This window comes from Ambystoma mexicanum, chromosome 5p (assembly GCF_040938575.1).
Source record: "Ambystoma mexicanum isolate Mex_15411 chromosome 5p, UKY_AmexF1_1, whole genome shotgun sequence".
Taxonomy (NCBI): Eukaryota; Metazoa; Chordata; class Amphibia; order Caudata; family Ambystomatidae; genus Ambystoma; species Ambystoma mexicanum.
In genome coordinates, this window is record NC_090930.1 from 162,436,385 (window position 1) to 162,461,409 (window position 25,025).

Consider the following 25,025-nt stretch of genomic DNA (forward strand, 5'->3'; position numbering starts at 1 on the left):
TGCCCATCATCCGTTGGCGGCCTCCCCCATCTTAGAGCAGCTGGACCAGCATGGCCCATCATCCATTGACTGCTTGTCCCATCCTGCAGCAGTGCTCTCAGCATGTCCCATCATCCTTTGGCTGCCTCCCCCATCCTAGAGCAGCAGCGCTCTCACCATGGCCCATCATCCATTGGCTGAGTCCATTATTCTGCCGCAGCACTTCCAGCATGGCCCATCATCCATTGGCTGCCTCCCCCATCCTGCAGCAGTGTCCTCAGCATGCCCCATCATCCATTGGCTGCATCCCCCATCCTAGAGCAGCAGCGCTCCCAGCATGGCCCTTCATCCATTGACTGAGTCCATCATTCTGCAGCAGCACTCCCAGCATGGCCCATGATCCATTGGCTGCCTCCCCCATCCTGCAGCAGTGCTCCCAGCATGCCCCATCACCACTGGCTGCCTCCACCATTCTGCAGCAGCACTCCCAGCATGGCCCATCATCAATTGGCTGCCTTCCGGATCCTGTAGCCACGCCCCCAGCATGGCACATCATCCATTGGCCGAGTCCATCATTTGCAGCAGCACTCCCAGCATGGCCCATCATCCATTAGCGGAGTCCATCATTTGCAGCAGCGGTCCCCGCATGGCCCATCATTCATTGGCTGGTTCTCTCATCCTACAGCAGTGCTCCCAGCATGGCCCATCATCCATTGGCTGAGTCCATCATTTGCAGCAGCACTCCCAGCATGGCCCATCATCCATTAGCTGAGTCCATCATTTGCAGCAGCGCTCCCCGCATGGCCCATCATTCATTGGCTGGTTCTCTCATCCTACAGCAGTGCTCCCAGCATGGCCCATCATCCGTTGGCTGCCTCCCTCATCCTGCAGCAGTGATCTCAGCATGGCCCATCATCCATTGGCTGATTCCATCATTTGCAGCAGAGCTCCCAGCATGGCCCATCATCCATTGGCTAGTTCCCTCATCCTACAGCAGTGCTCTCAGCATGGCCTATCATTCATTGGCTGGTTCTCTCACCCTACAGCAGTGCACCCAGCATGGCCCATCATCTGCTGGCTGGAACCCTCATCCTGCAGCTTCAACTTTGACCAGGAGTTGCGGAGAGCTCAATTAACCAGAGAGACACTTTGATCCACAACAGACAGGAAGATGAGTGGGGCTTAATAGTAGTACATGTCACCCCTACCTTTCCTGTTGCAAACCACTCTGGTTATGACCCCACGCATTCTTTGATCGCTGAATGAATGATTACAGCCCCTGAAGAAGAGAATTTATCTCGAAACGCGTTGGACACATCCACATCAACAAATAAATCATCTTTAAGAACATATTTACTCTGAAGTCAGACCCTGATTATTTGGCTAAAGACCTTTTTTCTAAATACCATATATGTATAGTTAATGCAACTTATGAATCTCACTTTCTTTTATGAAATATAAATGTATTGAGCTCTTGTCAGCCATAGATAGTGTGCAGGGGACGGGAGTTCCCAAAGTGGGAACTTAGACTGTCTTCGTATGACCCCACGCATAACAGAAGAATGTTGATGGGGTCCAAGGATTGGTTCATTAAGGTAGGCTTAGCCTGCACCAATCACTGGGGCCCATTTGGCTTTAAAAGAAGGTTGAGCCACTCACTTAGCAGATTATCCAACGACTTTGAAAGGAGTAAGAAGGACTCATTTGGACCCTGGCTGAAGGTACAGTCTGCCTTACAGCTTCCGTCAGTAAAGGAAGAACAGGATTTCCAAGAGTGAAGCAAGATCCCTCCCCTAAACATCACCCAGGGAACAGAGAGAGCTACCGAACCGTCCAGCAGCTCCAGAACCAGGACCCAGCAAGCACACAGCATGCCCTGCTAGGCTCTGCCAGCAAGCTTTCTAGGTGTGAAGTGCCAGAGAGTCTGACCAAAGGACAAGGCTGCTGCCTGCCAACACTCTCCTCAGCTTTGGGCCGTCCGCCTAAAAGCACAAAACTAGCCCAGCGAAGAAGCTAGGAGGAATGCCACAACAAGCATCAACCAGCGCCCATCTTTTAAGGATATTTTCGAGACAGTCGAACCCTCGAACCGCGACCGGCTGCACTTAACTGTTGTCACACTGCAGTCACTAAAGCCGTCTAAAACGCCTTGACCAGTGTTCCAGATCCACCAAACAGGACAGAGACAACAATTCTTGACCCTGAGCTGCCGTGTAGGCCAGCCGGCAGCTGTCCATCTAGCCTTGCTTGCCGCAGGTGCTGCAAAGCGTCCTGCTACCGACTCAAAGCTGTCGAGCATCAAGATCAACTGAAGCACCAGGTACATTGTGGTTCTGTCCCCCTAGTTATTCTCTGGAGGCTGCTACGCACCTCTGCTACCTTGGTGCTGAATCCAAATAACCCTGAACAGTAATGATTGATTGCTTTACCGACTAACTTGTCAGTATCCAGAGTGCTTCTTTTTGCTTCGTGAAACTGTCTATCTCTGTGTTCCTTTACAGTGTGGTTTGTATTTTGTAGTGTGCTAGAACGGTCTGTTCTAATAATAATAAAGTAGATATTTTAATACAACCTGGACTGGACAGTCCCTTTTATCATTTGGTAATAATTGTATTTTTGCTGTGTTGCAACTAACCAACGATCCACAACCTTCCGGAGATAAGCCTGCCGTTCTGGTAACATTACCAAAACTGAACAAGGAGGTTTATAGTGTGCGTGTGTTTCCAATCTGTTCGGATCCCTCATGGTGTACTAGAGGTGTGGGGCTGATTAATGGTTAGAAACCGATAGTCATCCCTGGACCACTGGTGCCCCTGAAGTTGATTCGTCACACTGAGTGCACAGACTGCCACTACTCTAAGGTAACAAAAGCAGTGGCATTAGATGCCCAAGTCTTTTCAGGTAAAAAAAGCACCAATGTACCACATCGTTGCTTGGGGTTTAGCAACAACTCTGTGACCATGACAATAGCTAAGCAGCATACCATAGCTACTAGGGCTAGACAAGAACCCAAGGATTCTGGCCAGAACATAAGAGTTCAGGAATTAGAAGATGCACGTACGGTTGGCACCTCCATCTTACTTTGGTTGACTTGTAATGCTTTTGCACGAATCCAGCCTTCTATTGACAGCAGGCAATCCTGTGAGTTATGCTTGCAGTGCCCTCAAAATTCTCACGTGTCTCTCTGTTTAATCTGCATGGCTAAGGAAAAAGAACCCTCTTCATCCAATCTGATCAGCCAGAAACAGAACATCAAGAATAACGAAGTTTGGCGATATGGCAGAGAGAACCTGTGGCACGCACAGTGGAGAGTTTTAAGGTAGGAGGTAAACGGCTGTACCTACACATGTTCCTGTCCCAACAGAAAAGAACTGATAGAAACTATCACAGCACCCACCAGTCCCAATGACTGAAAACAATGCACTGACCGGCCTCTCTACACTCCCCTCGGACCCCAGCAGCTTTGTAAGCCTTCAACGAAACAATCGCAGTGTCTTGCAAAAACACTGATCTGCAATTTGCATCATACAGGTCACAGAACAGTTGCCTCACACGCATGCCCCAACAATACAATGCAGTGGCTCATTCAATGAAATCTATTGTTACATGCCACTATTACAAATGGTCAGATGCAAGGAAAACGCACACTGAATAGTATTATCATAGAGCTGCTACACAAAGAAATAAGAACCTAGTCAGGCATATCCTATCATTCCAACATGACGGCCGGGAAAATAGTTCTTTAGTTAAGATGTAATGTCCAAACCAGGGCTCAAATCGAGGGTACACGCGGCGGGACGAAGTCCACCCACTTTATTCAGTGGGTGGACTCCGTCCCCCCGAGCTAAAAGAGAAACATTGGACGTCCTTTTTGAATTTATGAATTAAAGCGGACCTCTGGGATCAAACCACAGTCGTCAGGTTTGTGGGGAAGACACTTCACCACTGCACTATATAACCTGATGGAAAATAAACTAAAGGTGAAATATCCCATTTCGGTACTACAAGTCCCAAGGAAAACGTTTGTATTGGTTCTTGGAGTTTAACACATTCACACTTTTTAACGTTTTCAAAAACACTATTAGAAGAAAATATCCTGTCTTGGTTTTGTGTGTGTTCATTTTATGAAAGGCAAATGCATTCGTCCTGTTCAATTTGGATGGTTATGCAAAGCCAATTTAATGAAATGTGCATATTTCACCTGATATGCTAATTTCTGGAGACGTCACATCCCATTGCGTTTGTTGAGGAGTCCCCCCACTATTTTTAGGACTTGACCCATGGTCCGAACGAGAGACACTCTCTGCATCACACAATATCTGATTGTTATTGATTGGGAGGCTGCTTATTGTATTCTTTCAACACACTGTAATGCAGGACAAAGCAGCATGGGCACAAAAGAACCTCTCAAAGCTAAATCCCACAACTTTAGTTGACAGTAAAACAGACCGTAACCATAATGCACTCTTTCTGCATCATGGAGCAACTGATTGACACCAGGACTCTCTACAAACATCTGTAAAAGCTTTGGCAGCAAGCTAAATCTCTCTTAAGCCAAACCTAAATATGCCTGTTCAGGAAAAAACTAGAGGGGGAAGGGGAGGGGGGGGGTCAAGTAATACTGGTCACAAGCACAGCAAGGAATACGGAATATAAAAACATGAATGTAGGCTGAGCTGTCTCACCAGATGCCGATCCATCCAGAAACCTGTAGCAATTCATTTGAGCTCCACCCCCGACCACCATCTTAAACAGAGAGACAGACAGGTACACTCTGCCATGTGCCCCCGAGCTGGATCTCCATTCTGCTACCATGAAAATCGCTCAATGATTCTGCTTAAGCACTGCTTCCATAAGTTGTGGATTTCTTCTCCACACTCTTGTCAATTGAATTTGCTCCGTCTGTCCCTGTAGCAGATCATTTCATTATTGGGTTTCTGACGTTCTCTTATGGTACCCAAATAGGTCAGTCTCCACGTGTCTGCACGATCCATTTCATGTTCCCTATCTAGGCACTACAGAGGGATAAGAAATGCTTACTGGTGCCCAACTCCGCGTACTCTTTATCGAACTCGGAAGGACGAAGGGCAGAGTGAACCTGCCAGAGCACAACCATGGGACCACAAGGTCGCACACAGATCACTGCAAAGGATACATTAGTCCACTGGGCATGACACATATATTTATATTGCTGGATACCTCAAGAAAAAAAAACTAAAATGTTAGAAAGAGGAACCCACCAACATATGTATTGTCAAAAAAACTATTTTGTAACACTAGATGAAACACAAGGAGTTTGATTATCAAACAACAAGGGAGACTGCTTCAAGAACTGCTCTACTAGTACCAACTTCAGCTAGGTGATATGGTATGTAAATATGTTTTATGTAAAGCACTTTGCGAAAACGCTATATAAATAAGACATCTTTATCATTATTACTAACCACAAAAGAGTTGCCCTCTAGTGCTGCAGATCAAAAACATGGCACTACCGCCATGTAATTAGCCACAGGCGATAGAGGTCTGTAAGGCTTCTTTCTGACAGTGACGGAGACAGCAGGGATTTAGGAGGGACAGCTGCCCCTCGCCCAACCTGTGCCCATAGTGCCCCCAGCTTCCCTCTGGTGCCCTATTATCTCCCCTCCCGCACCCCCATACCCTGCCACCAAAAGCTGCCTCTGCTACTGGCATCTGGGGAAACACCAATTCATTGAAATACTGAGAGACTTTTATATTTGTAAGATTTTACCCATTGGTGCCAGCAATTGCTAATGTTTGACCTGTGCATAGGATCCTACAATGTTTTTCTGCGGTGAGCTTTGTGCCGAGTTTCACGCAGGACACCTGTGCCCCATTTTCACGTACTGCTCATACTTTGCCTAAGCGAGTGCTACCTGCATGCCAGCCCATCACGTTTGCAGATTCCATGTTGCATAAATGGGGAAGAGCGCGTTTAGCAAACAGTAGTTTTTTAGTAAAGTGAATACGCTTAAAGAGGAAACTTCTGTACCTAGAGGACATAGAGAATGGTGTGGAATTCGTGCATCCAGTGGGAGGAGAAACACAGGATGCCCTTTCACTGCATAAAAGGTCAAAGCATTGTTTTCACTTCCCGACTATAGCATCACAGTACCTGGCCAATTAAATCTCTCTGTGATGGCAATGGTCAGCAAATAGGGATGCCTTGCAAATACTTACACAAAAGCCAAAACTATAAGCTTTGTCAATTCTTGTTGATGTTGGCTAATGAACTAATGACCTTTTCTTAACGCCGGCAGCGATGCAAATGGGGGGAAACGAATACGTTGTGCACTAGGAAATCTTGTTTACGATTCAGTGACCGCAGAGCTTACATGACCGAGTTGATCAAATAGCAACTGAAAATAGTAATTAGACAAGAGATATGGAGCCCATGGGGCTTGAAAAACTGAAAAGGAAATAGACGTAGGACTACATAAAAAAGAGAAGGCAAAACACAGAACTCTTCAAGAGCTGAGGACAAGGAGGATGCGACTTGTGAAGTCTAGGAATGTTCTAATTTGCATAATCCATAGTTGGAGAGAATGAGATCCACGATGGCCAGCAGGCCTGACATGAGTAACATAAAACACCACCAACACAGACCAGGCAGTGCTGCCACCTTAAACAGAGTAAAGAGAGAATTAAGTTGGTTTTAGCTTTATTCAATTTAATCAACCCCCCCAGGAGAACACCCATTTACACAAAGAGTGTGATGAAGGCCGCTGGTGCCTTGAAAGCTGCAGATGGATCAAACTATCGAGGACTTCACCTTGCAAGTGTGAGCATGCCAAACACTGAAGAGTGGTCACTAACAGAGGCAAAGGATGCTCGCCTCACTGCAGGGTGCTCAACAGCAAGCAGGTGAAACACAGCCACTTAAATTTCTCCTAGCCCTCCTAGCCTCACACAACATCCACATCCACCAATAAGCCAATGACGCACAGCTATACCTCAAGATGGACTCCATAAAGGACATCCGTAGGCTCAAAACCTGCCTCTAGCTGATCCAGTCTTGGATGTCCAGTGCATACTTGAAGCTCAACCCCTCCAAGACCGAATTCCTACCCCTCACCAACAACACCATTTATTTATTTATTTGCATTTTTAAAGTGCACAACTGCCCGCGGGTATCGCGGCGCTGTTACAGAAAACTCACTTGACATAGGTACAATATTGAGGATACAGTAGAAGACTGGTTAGAGACATTGCTCGTGTTCCAAGGTTAGAGGGGAACAGTGGGGCAAGTGCACGTTTACTTGAATAAAGTGGTTTTCAGTGCCTTTCTGAAGGCCATGAGGGAGGTTTCCGATCTCAATTTAGGTGGCAGTATATTCCAGGATTTTGGTGCCAGTACTTCAAAACTCGACCCGACAGCTTTGGTTCTGTTGAAGGTAGGAATTGAGAGTTGGTGTGTGTGTACCTGTCCCGTTTTGGTCCGAGTGTCTGCACTTGCTGCATTCGTTCTGTTAGATAGGTGGGAGCAGATTGGGATAGGCATCTATGGGTGATAGTGAGAGTCTTGAACAAGATGCGCTCTTTTACCGGGAGCCAGTGGGCTTTTTGTCTTGCTTGGCAGATATGCTCCCTCATGCGGATACTGAGAGCTGCTCTCAGTGCATTGATCTGTTAATTTGTAATCTGTTCATGTTTTTGGCGGAGGTGCCCAGTAGGAGGACATTGCAGTAGTCTAGTTTTGCACATATAGTGGCCCTGGCAATGTTGAGGCAGATTTCAGTGAAGAGGTGGGGTTTTACAGCATTGATAATTTTAGTTGTGAGTGCTGCTGCTGAGGAGATATAGCTTACATGTCTATCCATGGACAAGGTTGAGTCTGGGTACACTCCCAGAGTTTTTACAGAAGAGGAGACTGTGATTGTGTGCTCTGAGGCCTATGGACGAGTAGCGCTTTATAAAAACTACAAATAAATAAAATAAATAAACACTGAACACCCAGACATACAGACATGTGTATCAACCATGAACTCGAAGGCTTCACATTCAAGCTCACATCCTGCGCCAAGTCGCTCGGGTTCTACATCAACAAACACCTTTCCTTAAAGACACACATAGCGAAGAAAACTCAGACAAGCTTGGTACCAGCTCTCCCTCCTGACAAAAGTCAAGCCCCTCGTCCCTCCGGACAACTCTAGATCCACTGTTCAAGCACTGGTCCTATCCCACCTGGATGGGGGCAATGCACTCCTCAAAAGCCTCCCTTCATCCTCCCTTGTGCCCCTGAGAAGTGTCCTACACGCGGCCGCACGCCTCATCAAGGGTCTACGCAGAAACCACACATCACTCCCTCCATGAACTCGCTCCCATCTCTCTCCTCTCATTTTACACTCCCTCCCGCTCTCTCCGCTCAACTTACCTCTTCTTACTCACTGTACCCCCTCCTCGCGCTTCCGTTCCTTTCAGCTCTTGGCCCCCTACATTGGAACTCCTTACCTCTTTCTAGCCGCTCCATCCCCACCTACTCATCCTTCCGCACCTCCTTAAAAGCCCTTCTTTTCCACTCCCCCCTGACTTTCCTTAACTACCTTCTCCCCTCTCCAACTCCCCTGTTCCCTTCCTATCTCCTTTCCCTCCCTTCTTCTCGTACCCATTGATCTCAAATCAGTTATTTGTAACCTTCCTCACCTACCTCCTCTCCCTTCCCTCTCTCCCTCCACCTAAGTAATTTGTTCTACATACTGTCTCACTGGTTTGCTTCATGATTGTATATATGCTTCTTTCTTTATTGTACCTTGTTGTTATACTGTAAAGCGCTTTGGATTAAAGCGCTATATAAACCTAATAAAAAAACATAAACAAATAACTTTCAAGTCTTGCTGCATCATCTATAAGGCAGTTTCCCTCAAGTCACCCAGCTACCTTGCAGAGAAACTCAGCGTCTCCAGCGGACAGTGCACCACCAGAAGCCAGGACAAGTGCATCCCTGAACTCCGCCGCCCACTGCAAAAAAGGAAAGGACCAGAAAACAAGTCTTTCTGCATGTCCCCCAAGACTATGTAACCTCCTCCCTGTCAGCATCAGACTGGCCCCACGCTCCTACAATTCAGAAAAGAACTCAAGACCCACCTCTTCAAGGAATCTCTCCACCTCAACACCTAGGCCATCCCTAACACATCATCCCTTACGCCATATCTGACTCGCTAGACGCCACCCGCTTCTCTCCTCTTGCCCCTCTGTATCTCACCCCGCTGTATATCTGTTCTATTGTTACCTCTGAAATGCGCTCCGTTATGCACCTGTACTGTTATATACCTGTAAAGCAATCCATTATGTATTTGTATTGTTTTACACCTCTGTAAAGCACTCCATTGCTAGGTCAGCGCTCAACAAATACCAGAATCATAAAAAATCCAGTAAAGTACTTGCTCGTGTGCAAAGTTTCGACTCACAGCCGAAGCAATGCATCCATCCCTTCATCCACCGGCGGTCGTTTAATTTCTTGCCACTCCATTGGGTAACACTAACACTTATTATTAAAATTAGAATCCGGTGTAAGGCACTACAGAATAAAACAAGCTAGGAGTTATTGAAGGGGGGAGGGAAGCTGCAAGTAATCCTGTGTGTCTCAACATAAACAAATCTACTTTTAAAGGTCCATGTGTAGCCAGATTTAAGAGTGGCAGAAGACAGCTTCAGCTCATTAATGCTTTGGAACTTGTATTAATAACAAAACAAAAAAAATCTCAGGTAATGGAATGGGGCCTATTTGAGCTACATCTGCATGCTTCTGTGCCCTGGGGGTGTCACTCCTGAACAGTGTGATTAGAAGGGAGCATTGCAAATCAATGCTTAAGTAGCTACACCCAGGAGCAGGCAAATTCGGAAGCATCCCATCCCCATTCAAAGTCCTACCAAACGTGCAGCCATTTTGAAGTGTGGCAGAAGAGAGCACTCCGATGTTGAAGACCTTTCGTTAATCATAAAAGGAAATTGGTATATGAACCGGATTCGTAGTCCTGTGTGCCATCTTCAGGTTTCAATTACATGTGCCAGCGCAGATCTGTCCCTCCACCAGAAGTGAGTGTATTACCCAGCGACGAAACTTGAAAAGAGAAAGTAATCAAGACACAGCTGCTGCGAGGGTGGGCAGAGCGTGCATTTGGAGTAGCCTTTTTTGAACGCTTAAGCAGGTTTTAAAAGCAGATTTGCAAGAACGTTCTTGTAGATACTGGGATACATAAGTAAGCCAGCAACACCGACAGCAGGCGAATCCATCTAACCTGCCCATTTCACTGCCAACTACAACATCGAGTCTGCATAGTCTCAATCTTGTTCTTTGTCCTCCTTGTATAGACACAGTGACAGTACTAGACAAGCATTGGCATCATTGGTGTGGTGCTTTAATTTCTCTTCGCACACCTATAGACAAGGCATATGCCCAGTCACCCTTGTGTTACATACCTCCATTATTTAACCACATCCGCTATGCTGGGTACAATACTTCAGAAGGCGAGGCTCACAAAAGCATTTCACTAGAAACGCTAAGTCCTATTGACCTTAAGACCTATTGGCTTTTTCAATTTTAGTTTTCTTATGCCAACATATGCCTCAAAGGTGGGTAACAATGTGGCATAAAAGAGCGGTCATAGGTCAAGGGGTGGATGGTTATCCCCTTCAGAGGAGGTAGTGCACAGTCCACTATAAAGTAGCCGTCCTTGTTGGGTTCAGCTGCCCGCAAAACATCCTGAAAGCCTTTTAATTAGCCTCAAAGACAAGTTACAAGTCTGTATATTCTCTGTGACTCTTTCAGGGGAGGCAGAAGCCAACTTGGCTGCTAGCCATTAAAAAAGTAATTATGTGCATTGAAACTATTTTATGGATTTAACTGCCATGTGAAGCAACAGAACCCGTCCGGAAGTGACTGCGCCGAGCATCCGCTCGGGAGAAGGCAGAAGAGCTGAAGGTCAGGCCCCGAAAAACTAGGCATTCTTTCAGAGAGACTGCGGAATACATCTCATTAATGGGAGTGCAATGTTGGTGGAAACTGCAGCCTGGAACCCAGCCCAAACCAAACGCAGGACCTATATGAGCACATCATACTGGGCAGAAGAACAAGTTACTTACCCCTGGTAATGTTCTTTCAATTGGATGTTCCTCCCACGTATTCATCTTTGATGATATATCTCTCCAGTTTTGCTGCTTCATGACAAAAATTCTCGGCAGTGTTGTCACGTCAATGTTCCTCGAGGGCCTCCGTCCATCGCCGGCATCATTATCAGCATAAAAAGCATGCAACGCCCGTTGGCTTCAGTGCTGTTTATCTTTCCCCTTTTTTGAGGAATTACCAGGCATACCCCAAGGCCGCAAGCTCTCAGAAAGCATAGCGTGCAATACACATAAATTGTATAGCTGGGTAGGCTTGGAGGGGCGATGAGGAATACATGGGAGGAACATCCAATCGAAAGAACGTTACCACGGTAACTTGTTCTTCGAATAGATTGTGTCCTACCACGTATTCCTCATCTTTGATAGACACACAAAGCAGTGTTTGTTTTGGAGGTGGAAGAATCAATGAATTTAATCATGGATGGAATGGAGGACAGCTTTTGCAAAGAGTCCTCCTTGACTTGAGGTAGAATCCAGGCAGTAATGTTTAACAAAAGTATGGTTTGTCGACCAAGCGGCCGCGGAGCAAATATCATTAATTGGGACACCCCTTTGAAGAGCCGCAGAGGTTGTCATTCCCCTTGTCGATGAGCCCTTAGGCCTTCCGGCGGGTCCTTACCCGCTAGTCTACAACATTCAGCAATAGTCAGGATTATCCATCTGGATTTTGTTTGTGGGCTGCAAGACCCAATTTTGGACCGGTATACCCAATAAAAAGTTGATCAACCTGGTGAAATTTAGCCATTCTTGAAATATAGGAACTTGTAGCCCTTTTTGGGTCTAGCCTATGTATTCTCTCCTCTTCTTTACCTGAATAGGATAGCATGTTGGCAGTGTTATGTTTTGTGATAAATGGAAGTCGGACTACCTTTGGTAGAAAGGAAGGTTTTACCCTAAGAATGATTTTATCTTTCTAGAAAGTGGTATGAGGAGGCTTACAAGAAAGAGCCTGCAACTAGCTTACCCTGCGGCTGATGTTATTGCAATAAGCAAAAGAGTTTTTCATGTCAAGAGCCATAAAGGGTATGAATGTAGAGGCTCAAATGGGATGGATGTCAAGAACTTTAATACAAGGTTTAGGTCCCAAACAGGTACATTAATGGAACTGGAGGGTATACGTTAGTAAGTCCCTTTAAGACTTGTACAATCAAGGGGATTTTAAAATAAGAATCTTCTTCTGAGGAGCGCTTGACAAAGGAAAGCGCTGCCAGGTATCCCTTAATGGTTCCAATCTGCTAAATGCAATAGGAAGGAGAGCACCATTGGTGCGTCACATTAAAATGGATCCACATTCTTATCCTTGCACCAGTTGCTGAACTTATTCCAATGGCAACAGTACAATGACTTAGTTGCTGGCCTTCTGGCCGAAAGCAAAATCTCCATTATGTCAGCTGGGTGGTCCCAATCCTTGTATCTCAGCCCTTCAGAAACTATGCATGAATGCTGAGTGTCTTGACCTCTTGATGGAGAACACGACCTTCTCTTGCAAGAGAAGATCCTCTCTTAGTGGAAGACGTATTGGAGGGCAGATGGACATGTCCAGAAGGTCCGCGTACCACGTCCTACTGGCCCATTTCGGGGCAATTAGGATCATGGATTTCCCAAACATTCTCAACCTCCTGATCACATGTGGAATGACGGGTATTGGAGGAAACGTATACAGGAATGAAAATTCCCAGTCCACTACGAACACGTCTCCTAGAGCTCATCTTGGGGGAAATTCCCTGGAGCAGTACTGTTCGCACTTCCGGTTGACACTGGTCACAAACAGATCCACTTGAGGGGTTCCCCAAAGGGTGAAGGGTGAAGATTTCTTGAAAGACTTCCCGAGCTAGTTCCCACTCATGGGAGACTGTGCTCTGCCTGATCAGAACATCCACTGCCGTGTTCTGCTCTCAGACTAGGTGAACTGCTGACAAGAGAGATTCCTTCTTGTATTGTTTGTTTGTTTGTTTGTTTATTTATTTATTTATAGGGCGCTCCATACCCAGGGGCAGCAGGGCGCAAACAGAACGAATATGCAAGGCTTACAATGTTACTGTCACGCCGCCCGCATTGGGGTCCACTTACTTGAAGCGGCGCGCCCCGTCCTGGAGGCTGTACCCGCGCTTTCGCTTAGGGGTTCCTGGGTTGTTCTGGTCATCGCGCGCTTCCGGGTTTCCTGGGCAGGTTGGTCAGCGCATGCGCGGGCGGCCATTCCGCGCTCTTCGCGCATGCGCGCTGCACGGAGTACTCGCTTTGGAGGACCTTGCGGTCCACGCCTCTCTCTGAGCCAACCAACGCTTGGGAGTCGGCTCGGCTTGCGTTCCAAGCCTCCTAGGGGTTGGCAGTCCTATTTAAGGAGCCCGGTCGTTCATTCAGACCGCGTCTCAACGCGGTTTGATTAGGATCGTGTTTCCTCGCCGGTTCCTTGTGCCTACCTTACCTGTTACCTGACTCCTGTCCTCCTTGTTCCTGGTACCCTCGGGTCCTTACCTGTAACCTGACTCCTGTCCTTCTTGTTCCTGGTACCCTCGGGTACATTCTGCAGTTGCCTTGCCTTGTCCTTCCTTCTCTTGTCCTGTGGTAGGGTGGTTCCCTTTCCCCTCTTCTGAGTTGGGTGGTTCCCCTGTGGTTATTAGTTGGTCCTTGCCTTGTACCTTGTCTGCCTGCACTTTCAGCCTCCCTCTACCTTGTGAGCCATTCTTCTACCTTCCTTCCCGGATCCTGCCTCCTACCAATCTTCACTGTGTCCTCTCCCTTGGGACTTCCATCTTCCGGATCCAGTCTTCCTTGGAACTACCATCTTCCGGATCCAGTCTTCCTTGGGACTCAGTATCGTCATCTGGAAAGGCTCCCCCTGTCAGTGCTTGCACTGTCCTGACGCCACGTTAATCAGGGGTGAGCAGACTCGTGGCGTTGGGAGCTGGTTCATCTCCAACCCGGTTCCATTCGGGCGGGAGCTGGGCTGGCTTCTCGCGTCATCCACATCCACGCAGGACTCCTGACAGCCTGGCATCATCATCAAGGTCTTCAACCAGACGAACAGGTACGCAACGTCCTCGTGACGCACTCTATAACAGATTGAGACGCCTGCCTTCGGATACTTCGGACACTGAGATGGAAGAGGACCCAGGTCTTCGTATTGAAGTACAAGCTCTTCGTGCTGAGATGACAGCACTCCGTCAGGAGAACGTGGCTTTACGTCAAATGGTGACACAGAACATAGGGGCATCTCCACAGTCTGAAAACACCATGGCCCACACCGCACCCATCAAGTTCGATGGAGACCCCAGACGTGTGGGTGAATTCTGCAACCATTGTCGGATACATTTCCTCTACCGTTCGACTCATTTCAACAATGACAAAGCCAAGATCGGCTACATTTTGGGCAATTTATCTGGGAATGCTCTTGCTTGGGCTACACCCCTGGTTGTTACTAATAGCCCCATACTTGGCGATTTCTTGGCCTTTGAAAAAGCGTTCTTGGATGTTTTTCAGTCTCCTAATCTGGCTTCCACAGCACAGAATCTATTGATGGACATTCAACAGGCAAATTCCGATATAATAACTTATATCAGCCGTTTTCGTCAACTAGCGACTGATTCCCTATGGCCAGAGATAACACAGAAGACCTTGTTTCGCCGGGGATTAAGAGAGGAATACAAGGACGAGTTGTTGCATATTCCTGAACCCGAAGATCTACAGAAACTTATTGAACAGGTTTTGAGGATAGACCAGAGATTGGCCGAGAGAAAGGGTGAGAGACGTCGGTTTGAGAAGGTGTTCCCCAGGCCATCAACCCTACCGACTGGACTGCCAGTTCCTTCGGATTCCTCTACCGAACCAATGCAATTAGGCGCAGTAAGGGGTCCCTTATCAGAAGAAGAGAAGAAGCGCAGAAGAAGACTGCGATTGTGTCTATACTGTGGAGCTGCCGGTCACTATCTGAGTACCTGTCCTTTGCGCCCTATCAAGAAAGGGGGAAACTAGGAGGCCTGTCGTCTATTGGAAAGGCCACGACAGGTTCTTCCTTGCTACAAGTCCTTTCTTGTGCCAGTACGGCGTTTCCGCCTATGCAGCCAGCCGTCTTGATGATTTTGCAAATCAGTCTGAAGTGGCAGGAGAAGACAATTGATGTCCATGGATTATTGGACTGTGGGGCTTCCGGTAATTATATTGACAAGGAATTCGCCATCAACAACGGCATACCATTGCTCACCAGAAGAAATGCGATACCTGTGGAGGTCATTGATGGCACACCTTTGTCTTCCGGACCTATTCGATTGCATACTGTTGGCATGCTATTGCGAATCGAGGCTCATGAGGAGGAGATCGCTCTCGATGTCATCAAATCGCCTTCATATCAAGTGGTGTTGGGACTACCTTGGCTTCAGCGACACAATCCCTCGATCAATTGGGAGTCTCGTATTCTAGTGTTTACCTCTGCTCTTTGTATTCAGGAATGTTGTGGTTCCGGCACGTCATTGAAGCCACCAACCTCAACCTCTCTTACCACCGGTAAGAACCCGCTTGGTTTGTGCTCCTTGTCCCAGATTCCACATGCGTATGCTGACCTGAGGACAGTATTTTCTGAACCTGGAGACATACCCCTTCCACCTCACAGAACTTTTGATTGCTCCATTGACCTGATTCCGGGTGCGGTGATCCCACATGGGAAGGTTTATTCCTTGACCCAGACCGAAAGACTGGTACTTCGGAACTACTTGGATGAGTGTGTCAAGAAAGGATACATCGTACCTTCTAAATCCCCCGCGGGATTCCCGCTGTTTTTTGTGAAGAAGAAGGAGGGCACTCTACGGCCATGTATTGATTATCGTCAATTGAACGACATCACCCTTAAAGACAGGTACCCGTTACCGTTGATTCGAAACATCATGGAGTCATTACGGTCAGCCAGGGAGTTCACCAAACTAGACCTTCGCGGAGCCTACCATTTGGTCAGAATCAAGGAGGGCGACGAGTGGAAGACGGCCTTTAAGACTCCATTTGGGCATTACGAATACAGGGTAATGCCCTTCGGGTTGTGTAATGCCCCGGCCGTCTTCCAGCGGTTCATGGATCACATCTTCAGCGACTTGATTGGCATCTCGGTTTGGGTTTATCTGGATGATATCCTGATCTTCTCAGAAAATCCGGAAGAACACGTTTCACATGTACGAGAGGTCCTTCTACGTTTATCACAGTATCAATTGTTCGCCAAAGCTGGAAAATGTTCATTCCATCGGAACAAGATGGAGTTTCTGGGGTATGTAATCAGTGAGGCTGGAATCCACATGGATTCTGATAAAGTACGAGCAATCCGAGACTGGAAACAACCTCATGACCTGAAGTCCCTCCAAAGATTCCTGGGATTCGCCAATTTTTATCGGCGCTTCATTCCTCAGTTTTCCCGTATCACGGCTTCGTTGACACGTTTGACCAGCGTTAAGACTCCGTTCCTTTGGGATTCAGAGGCATTAGCAGCCTTCAACCGTTTGAAGACGGCGTTCAGTACAGCTCCTGTTTTACGTCATCCCAACGACGAGATGCCTTTCATCGTTGAGGCCGATGCTTCCAACTTCGCTGTTGGCGCTGTTCTCCTACAGAAGCATCCTGTATCTAACGAAGAACACCCGGTGGCCTATTTCTCACGAAAGCTCGCTCCGAGCGAACAGAACTACGCTGTCATAGAGAAGGAACTCTTGGCCATAAAGACTGCGTTCGAGGAGTGGAGGCACCACTTGCTGGGAGGACGTTTTTCTGTAGAAGTCCGCACTGATCATCGTAACCTGCAATATTTGCGATCCTTGCAGTGTCGCACCGCTCGCCAGGCCAGGTGGGCTTTTTTCTTTTCACACTACGACTTCAACATTACTTACATCCCCAGCTCTCAGAACCTGAAGGCTGACGCCTTATCGCGCTCTCTGAAGAAGGAAGAGAAGGATTGCAGTCAGAACACTCCATTGATATCTCCTAAGCATTTTCTTTTGACGATTTCTCCTCATCTGCAGAGAATAGTACAAGAAACATCGGTGGACCCTGATCGAGCCGACATTCTGAAGCGACCACAGATCACTGAACACAACGGTCTTTTGTTCTTTTTGAAACGTCTGTACTTACCGACGTGTTCACTCCGGTTAGACATCCTTCAAGGTTTACACGATTCACATGTTGGTGGTCATCGTGGCGTCAAGGCCACTCAAGAGCTGATTTCCAGACAATTCTGGTGGCCGGGTTGGGCCAAGGAGGTCAAGCGGTATGTGGAGAGTTGTCCAGTTTGCGCTCAAACTAAGACGCCAAGAAGAAAACCTATGGGATTGCTTCAGCCTACTGAAACACCGCCTTACCCATGGCACACCATCGCCACTGACTTTATTGTCGAGCTTCCGCCTTCTGAGGGCAATACTTGCATTATGGTAGTAGTGGACTGTTTCACGAAGTATGCTCACTTAATCCCTTTTTCTAAGATACCTACCTCCTCTCAGATGGCTCTGGCATTTCTACACAACATTTACCGGCTACATGGGTTACCGGAGAAGATCATCTCTGATCGTGGCTCGCAGTTTCTCTCTTCGTTTTGGCATCAATTGTGCAATCATCTTGGTATCCGCAGAGCCTTGAGTTCTGGTTATCATCCGCACACAAACGGACAGACGGAGAGAACTAACCAAACCCTAGAGCAGTACCTACGCTGTTATGCCAATGCTACTCAATCCAACTGGGTGAAGAATCTTGATTTGGCTGAGGTATCCTATAACAACGCAACGCATACTGCTACGGGTATCAGTCCTTTCTTTTGCTCTACTGGACTACATCCTAAGTTGGTTCCTTTTACTCCAGTACTACCTAGTGCTGTTCCTTCGGCGGATCAAATGGTTTCTGACATCCAAAAGCAGCACGACCTGGCCCGGGGTACCCTGGTTGAGACACGGAAGCGCATGAAGAAGCAGGCAGACAAGTGTCGGACTACGGAACCGGATCTCCAGGTGGGCGATCTGGTTTGGTTGTCCTCTAAGAACCTGCCAGTACGCAATCTGCCCACCAAATTGGCACCCCGATTCTATGGGCCTTTCAGGATTTCCAAACGTTTGTCCTCAGTTGCTTTTCGACTGGTGTTACCCCAATCTTGGCGAGTGCATCCAGTGTTTCATGTCTCCCTTTTGAAACCCTTTGTGAAGGATGTCTTTGGGCGTTCCAGTCCTCGGCCTTCCTCCATTCAAGTACGGGGGGTCCCTGAATTTGAGGTACAGGAAATATGTGACTCACGGATCCGTCGGGGCGTGCTCCAATACCTTGTTGATTGGAAAGGTTACCCTGCTTGTGATCGCACTTGGGAGCCCCGCTGTCATGTGCATGCGCCCCGTCTGGTTCGTGACTTTTTCCTTCGTTGTCCCTGGAAGCCGGGGGCTCCGGGTCTTTCTGGGAGGGGGCATAGTGTCACGCCGCCCGCATTGGGGTCCACTTACTTGAAGCGGCGCGCCCCGTCCTGGAGGCTGTACCCGCGCTTTCGCTTAGGGGTTCCTGGGTTGTTCTGGTCATCGCGCGCTTCCGGGTTTCCTGGGCAGGTTGGTCAGCGCATGCGCGGGCGGCCATTCCGCGCTCTTCGCGCATGCGCGCTGCACGGAGTACTCGCTTTGGAGGACCTTGCGGTCCACGCCTCTCTCTGAGCCAACCAACGCTTGGGAGTCGGCTCGGCTTGCGTTCCAAGCCTCCTAGGGGTTGGCAGTCCTATTTAAGGAGCCCGGTCGTTCATTCAGACCGCGTCTCAACGCGGTTTGATTAGGATCGTGTTTCCTCGCCGGTTCCTTGTGCCTACCTTACCTGTTACCTGACTCCTGTCCTCCTTGTTCCTGGTACCCTCGGGTCCTTACCTGTAACCTGACTCCTGTCCTTCTTGTTCCTGGTACCCTCGGGTACATTCTGCAGTTGCCTTGCCTTGTCCTTCCTTCTCTTGTCCTGTGGTAGGGTGGTTCCCTTTCCCCTCTTCTGAGTTGGGTGGTTCCCCTGTGGTTATTAGTTGGTCCTTGCCTTGTACCTTGTCTGCCTGCACTTTCAGCCTCCCTCTACCTTGTGAGCCATTCTTCTACCTTCCTTCCCGGATCCTGCCTCCTACCAATCTTCACTGTGTCCTCTCCCTTGGGACTTCCATCTTCCGGATCCAGTCTTCCTTGGAACTACCATCTTCCGGATCCAGTCTTCCTTGGGACTCAGTATCGTCATCTGGAAAGGCTCCCCCTGTCAGTGCTTGCACTGTCCTGACGCCACGTTAATCAGGGGTGAGCAGACTCGTGGCGTTGGGAGCTGGTTCATCTCCAACCCGGTTCCATTCGGGCGGGAGCTGGGCTGGCTTCTCGCGTCATCCACATCCACGCAGGACTCCTGACAGCCTGGCATCATCATCAAGGTCTTCAACCAGACGAACAGGTACGCAACGTCCTCGTGACGCACTCTATAACAGTTACAGAGATATACAGTTGTGACAAGTAATAGATATATACAATAAAGAAAAAGAAAACATTTACAGACATGTAAAATATACAAACTCCTCAGCCATGAAAAATATCAATATATATACAGCGGTGTAAAATATACAGTTATGTACCGGGGTTGTTGGAATTCAAATGATGGATGGGGTTCCTTCTAAAGTGTAAATAGGGTTGATCTGCTCTCAAGTTATGTGGCAAGGAGTTCCAGAGTGTGGCAGCTTTCACCAGGAAGCTGTTACCTCCAATGGTGGAGAGTTTAAATCTAGGAATTATCAGACAGTTGGAGTTAATAGTTCTAGTTTGTCTAATGGATGACTTTCTCTTTAATTTATCCATCAGGTAACTAGGTGCAGCATTGTTGAGGGCTTTATGGGTTAGGGAGGCCATCTTCAGTTTGATTTTGTTGTCAGTGGAGAGCCATTTATGTTGGCGTCTAGTAGTGGAGATGTGCTCTTTTTTATTTATGCCGAGGGCAGCTCTCAGGGCATTATTTTGTAGGATTTGTAGCCTTTGGGTAATAGATTTGTTAGCAGCACTATATAGGGCATTACAATAATCAAGTCTGGAGAGTATGAAGGCTCTCGCCAGGATCATGCAGCCATCATTGGATAGGAATGGTCTGCCTGCTCTTATTAATTTACAGGTATACGCAGTGATGGATGCTAGTGAATTGACCTGTTTAGAGAATGACATAGTGGCATCCAGGTAAAAGCCAAGAGTTTTTACCTCCCTTGATACTTTGATAATGTTACCGTCTATGTTGAACTCGTCGTATTCAAGGCCTAATTTGTTAATATTGGCGTGAGTACCCAGGATGATGAGTTCTGTCTTGTCATCATTCAGGCATAGGCCATGAGATGCCATCCATGCCTGAATGATGAGATACACCCTATTCACCAACTCTCTGTCCTTACTGTCATCCCCTGAAAGTGGGAGGAGAATCTGAGTATCATCTGCATAGTTGGTGTAGGTGATACCCAGGTGGTCCAGATCGTCAAACAGAGGTTTGGTCTCGCTCAAGAAGGATTCAATCCATCTGATGGCTTCAGAGGAGAAATGAGCAGCTGAGTCCAGGTGTCTGCAGAGGACCTTGTGATGGACAAGGTCAAATGCCACAGAGAGGTCAAGTAAGAGGAGGAGTGCCGTCTTTCCCTTGTCCCTCAGATCTTCTATTTGGGTTTTCAGGTCAATGAGGGCTGTTTCCGTGCCGTGTAATGGGCGAAAACCTGATTGTCTGGAGCCTAGTAGTTTGTGTAGTTCTAGGTTTTTTGGATCTGGACGTAGGCCACTTTTGTCCAAGATTTTCAGTAGAAAGGGTACCGTGGTGATGGGGCGGTAATTGGTGGGGATAAGAGGATCAAGTGTCTGCTTCTTAAGGAGTGGGAGCACCCAGGATTGTTTTAAGTTGGAGGGGATGTTGCCTGAGGAAAAAGATGCATTTATGAGTTTGGAGATGAAGGGCAATAGGTCTCTGGCTGCATCCTTGATTATATGTGCAGGGCAGATGTCGCTTTGCAGTTCGAGGGTTTAAGTGAGAGTATGATTTTCTCAACCTCCAGAGTGGTAGTTTTACTAAAGGAGAATGAGTTAATGTGTGTACTAGGTATAGCGTTGGGCGTTGGTATTGCTCAGAACCAGAGCTGCATTGCCTCTCTGCACAGAGGGAGTGACCCTTCACCTCCTCTCTTGTTGAGGTAGTACATGGCCACTGTGCTGTCCATCATTATCAGGACGTTCTTTCACCGTACAGATGGGAGAAAGGCCTTCAGCTCTAGTCTGATTGCCGTCAGCTCCAAAAGGTTGATGTATAGTTTGGACTCCGATGCACCAATGACCGCGGATTGTCAGTTCGTGAATATGGGCTCCCCGCCCCATGAGTGAGGCGTCTGTCACTACCGTTATTTACGGCCATGGTTGCCAAAAAGATTCATTTTATTCCAGTTGTTTGTTTTTGGTTACATATAACCTTTACAAATTTTTTAAAAAAGTTAAGATCAAGAAAATATTAAAATTGGATTAGTACAAACACTAAACTCATAAAAACATAAGTACATTACAAATATATAATTTGCACAAATATCCATTTTGCATAAACTCCAAGGAAATTAAAAAAATATAACATACTATTTTGCAATCAAAAACAACCTAAACATTCTGTAACACCTAATCATAAGACCTGCATTACGTACCGTAAAAGCATTTCTGATGATTGTATCTGCTTAGATTCACATGCTGTGCATACAGTCTGACATCCAGTGGTAACCGTGGAGTATTGCATCTTGTCTTTCGAGAATCAAAAGGGGATGTCGACATGGGCGTGCCTGTAACACTATCCCTATGCGACATGTAATGTACCCAAAATCCCTCACACGTTGAGGTCCCTCCAACGGTATTTTTTCTGCCGTGAGGGAGCCTATGACTATCGGGAGTGAGTACAGAAAAGAGAGAAAGTAGTAAGACGGCTATGTTCCTTCCATACGAGCGGGATGAAGGGTGGGCACATGTGAATCTAAGCAGATACAATCATCAGAATTGCTTTTACGTTAAGTAATGCATGTCTTCTGATGCTTGCTAATCTGCTTAGAATCACATGCTGTGCATAGACTAGCGAGCAGTACCCGGAGTTGGAGGTGGGTTGTGAGACGGAACAGTAGTGAAAAGATGTCTTAGTACTGCTTGTCCACCTGAGAATTAGACCTAGAATGAGTATCTACGCAATAGTATTTTGTAAAGGTGTGTACAGAATTCCAGTTTACGGGTTTGCAAATGGACTCTAGGGGAAAATTATGGAAGCCCCAGTGCCCAGAGTCGAATGCGCTCTAGGCTTGAAGGGCAGTTCTCTCTTAAAAAGAGTGTAACAGAGTGTGATGCATTTGACAATCCACCTTGAGATTGCTGATTTAGAGACAGGATCCCCTTCTCTACCAGCTGCCACTGAAACGAAAAATTGGTTTGTCTTTCTCAGTGGTTTAGTTCTGTCCAGGTAAGAAATGACTGCCCTACGGACATCTAAGGTGTGTAGGCTTCTTTCGGCCATGTTGGTAGGGTTCTGGAAGAAAGTACTGATTGGTTCACATGAAATTTGGAGATAAATTTAGGTGCAAATCTAGGGTGAGTACACAGAACCACTTTATCTCTGAATTGTAACGACAGGGTCTACAATTGAGAGGGCCTGTAGTTCAATAACCCTTCTAATAGCAGTAATAGCCACTAGGAAGGCTGTCGTAAAGGTAAGATCCTTGAAACTTGCTTTATTTATAGGTTCAAATGGAGACCCCCATAAGAAGGTTAATACCATATTCGTGTCCCATCCGGGAGCGGGATTAGAAATGGGTAGATTCATTCTCTTGACCCCTTCCATAAAAGCCTTAATAACTGGTATTGTCCACCACAACACCTTCTGTTGTGACGTGATGTAGGCAGAGAGAGCAGCTAAAGGGACCTTAAGTGAATTAAAAACCAGGCCTGAGTCAAGTAAGTGAGTCAGGTACAATATAATGTGCGTGGGGGGAACCATCAATGGGTTGACGTCCTTGGAATTGCACCAGATAATGAAGCGCTTCCATTGGCTGGAATAGCAATATCGGGTGTTAGGTTTCCTCGCTTCCCTAAGTATGTCCATGCATCTCTGAGGGAGCTGCAGGTATCCGAACTCTATGACCTCAGGAGCCAGGCAGCTAAGTTCAATGTTTGCGGCATGGTTGGAGTGTCTGCCCTTTGTCTTGCGACAACATGTTGTACGGGCAAGGTAGCTTCACTGGGGGGGAGAGAGACATCTCCATCAGATGAGCGAACCAGGGTTGGCGGGCCCATATGGGGGCCACCAATATCATGGTGACTGGTTCCTGGTGCATCTTGTGCACTATCCTGTTGAGTAGGGTAGTCGGGAGAAAAGCGTAAACAAATTTCCCTGACCATGTGATCCAGAGTCTGTTCCCCTTGGAACGGTTCTGGGGGTACCTGGAGTTGTAGTCTTGGCATTGAGCGTTTTCCAGAGATGCGAACAAGTCGATCTCTGGGAACCCCCATTCTGCGAAAGCATTGGGGACGATGGGCCTCAGGAGTTAGCCATGCCTGATTTAACGGTGCTGGTAAAACTGTACTGGCACCGTTTCCAGACCGGCTTACTACGAGTTATGTGGCCGTGTGGTGTTACACCCGCCAGGTCTGACATGGCGAGCATAACGCCACTGGCCGCACACGGACGTGGAAACACTGGTACCATTACAACATGGTGCCGGTGTTTCCACTGCCCCCATTCCATGGAGTCCTATGGGACTCCACGGGAATGGAGAGTAACGGAATGCCGGCTCTGGAATTACTGGACCACAGGGGCTGTAATGCCTCGGTGATTCCAGCAAGTCCGGAGCCGGTAAATCCCCACGAGTCTGGCAGCAGCCTACCGGTTTTACGGGCACGGCTCCCGCCTGACGCGTAATGAGGCCCGATGTCTTCGTGGAATCGCCATTCGTACTCCATGGGTAGTGGGAAATCTCTGATGAGTATGTCTGCCAGAAGATTGAGATCCCCTGGAATATGTTTAGACAACAGGAACATTTTGTGTTTGAGAGCGCACTTCCAAATGTTCTGGGACAGTTTTGACAGCCCTAGATAGTGAGTGCCCCCCCCCCACGTTTGTTCAGATAATACATGGCCGTCGTGCTGTCTGTGAGGATCAGGACCGTGTTCCCTTGCAGTTGTGTCTGGAAAACTTTCAGTGCCTTGAAAACTGCCAATAGTTCCAACAGATGTATGTGAGTGGATGCTATGTCTGACGATCAAACTCTGTGTGCCGTTTGTTGAAACGGGTGAGCTCTCCACCTTGTGAGAGATGTGTCTGTAGTGAGTAGCCTCCACTGCGGGGGTGGTGAAGGATTTTCCCTTCAAGAGGTTCTCTTTTGACCACCACCGCAGAGAGAGAACGAGGGCTGGCGAGACAACCACTAGATCGTCCCATTGTCCGCTGGCCTGACACCACTGGCTGGTTAGCCACTTCCGCATTGAACGCATGCGCAAGCACGCGTGAGGCACCAAATAAAGACATGACGCCATCATTCCTAACAGTCGCATAGCCCCGAGTACCATCACCTCTCGACTGGCTACATAGTGAGGGATTTGAAACAACATGTTTTGGACCCTCTCGTTGGAGGGGAAGACAAGTCTGTCCCTTGTTCGAATTAGAGCCCCTAGGAACTGCTTGCCTTGACTGGGGTCTAAGATATCTTTTCGTTGATGGAGATTCCTAGGCTGAATATAAGGTCCATAGTCCTTTGGGTATTTGACAGGCATGTCTAAGAGTCCCCTTTTATGAGCCAGTCGTTGAGGTGAGGATAAACCGGGATGGATAGCCTGCGCAGGTGTGCTGCTGCCACTGCCAGACCCTTCGTAAATACCCTTGGTGCTGAGGCTATGGGGAAGGGTAGTACCTTGAACTGA

The 25,025-nt window shown here is 47.6% G+C and overlaps 1 protein-coding gene across 8 annotated transcripts in view; it reads right to left on the minus strand.

Moving 5' to 3' along the window:
• The window catches only part of NEXMIF (neurite extension and migration factor), a 1,570,947-nt gene that overhangs the window by 1,320,419 nt on the left and 225,503 nt on the right, over nt 1-25,025 (minus strand). The gene's annotated exons all lie outside the window — the stretch shown is intronic.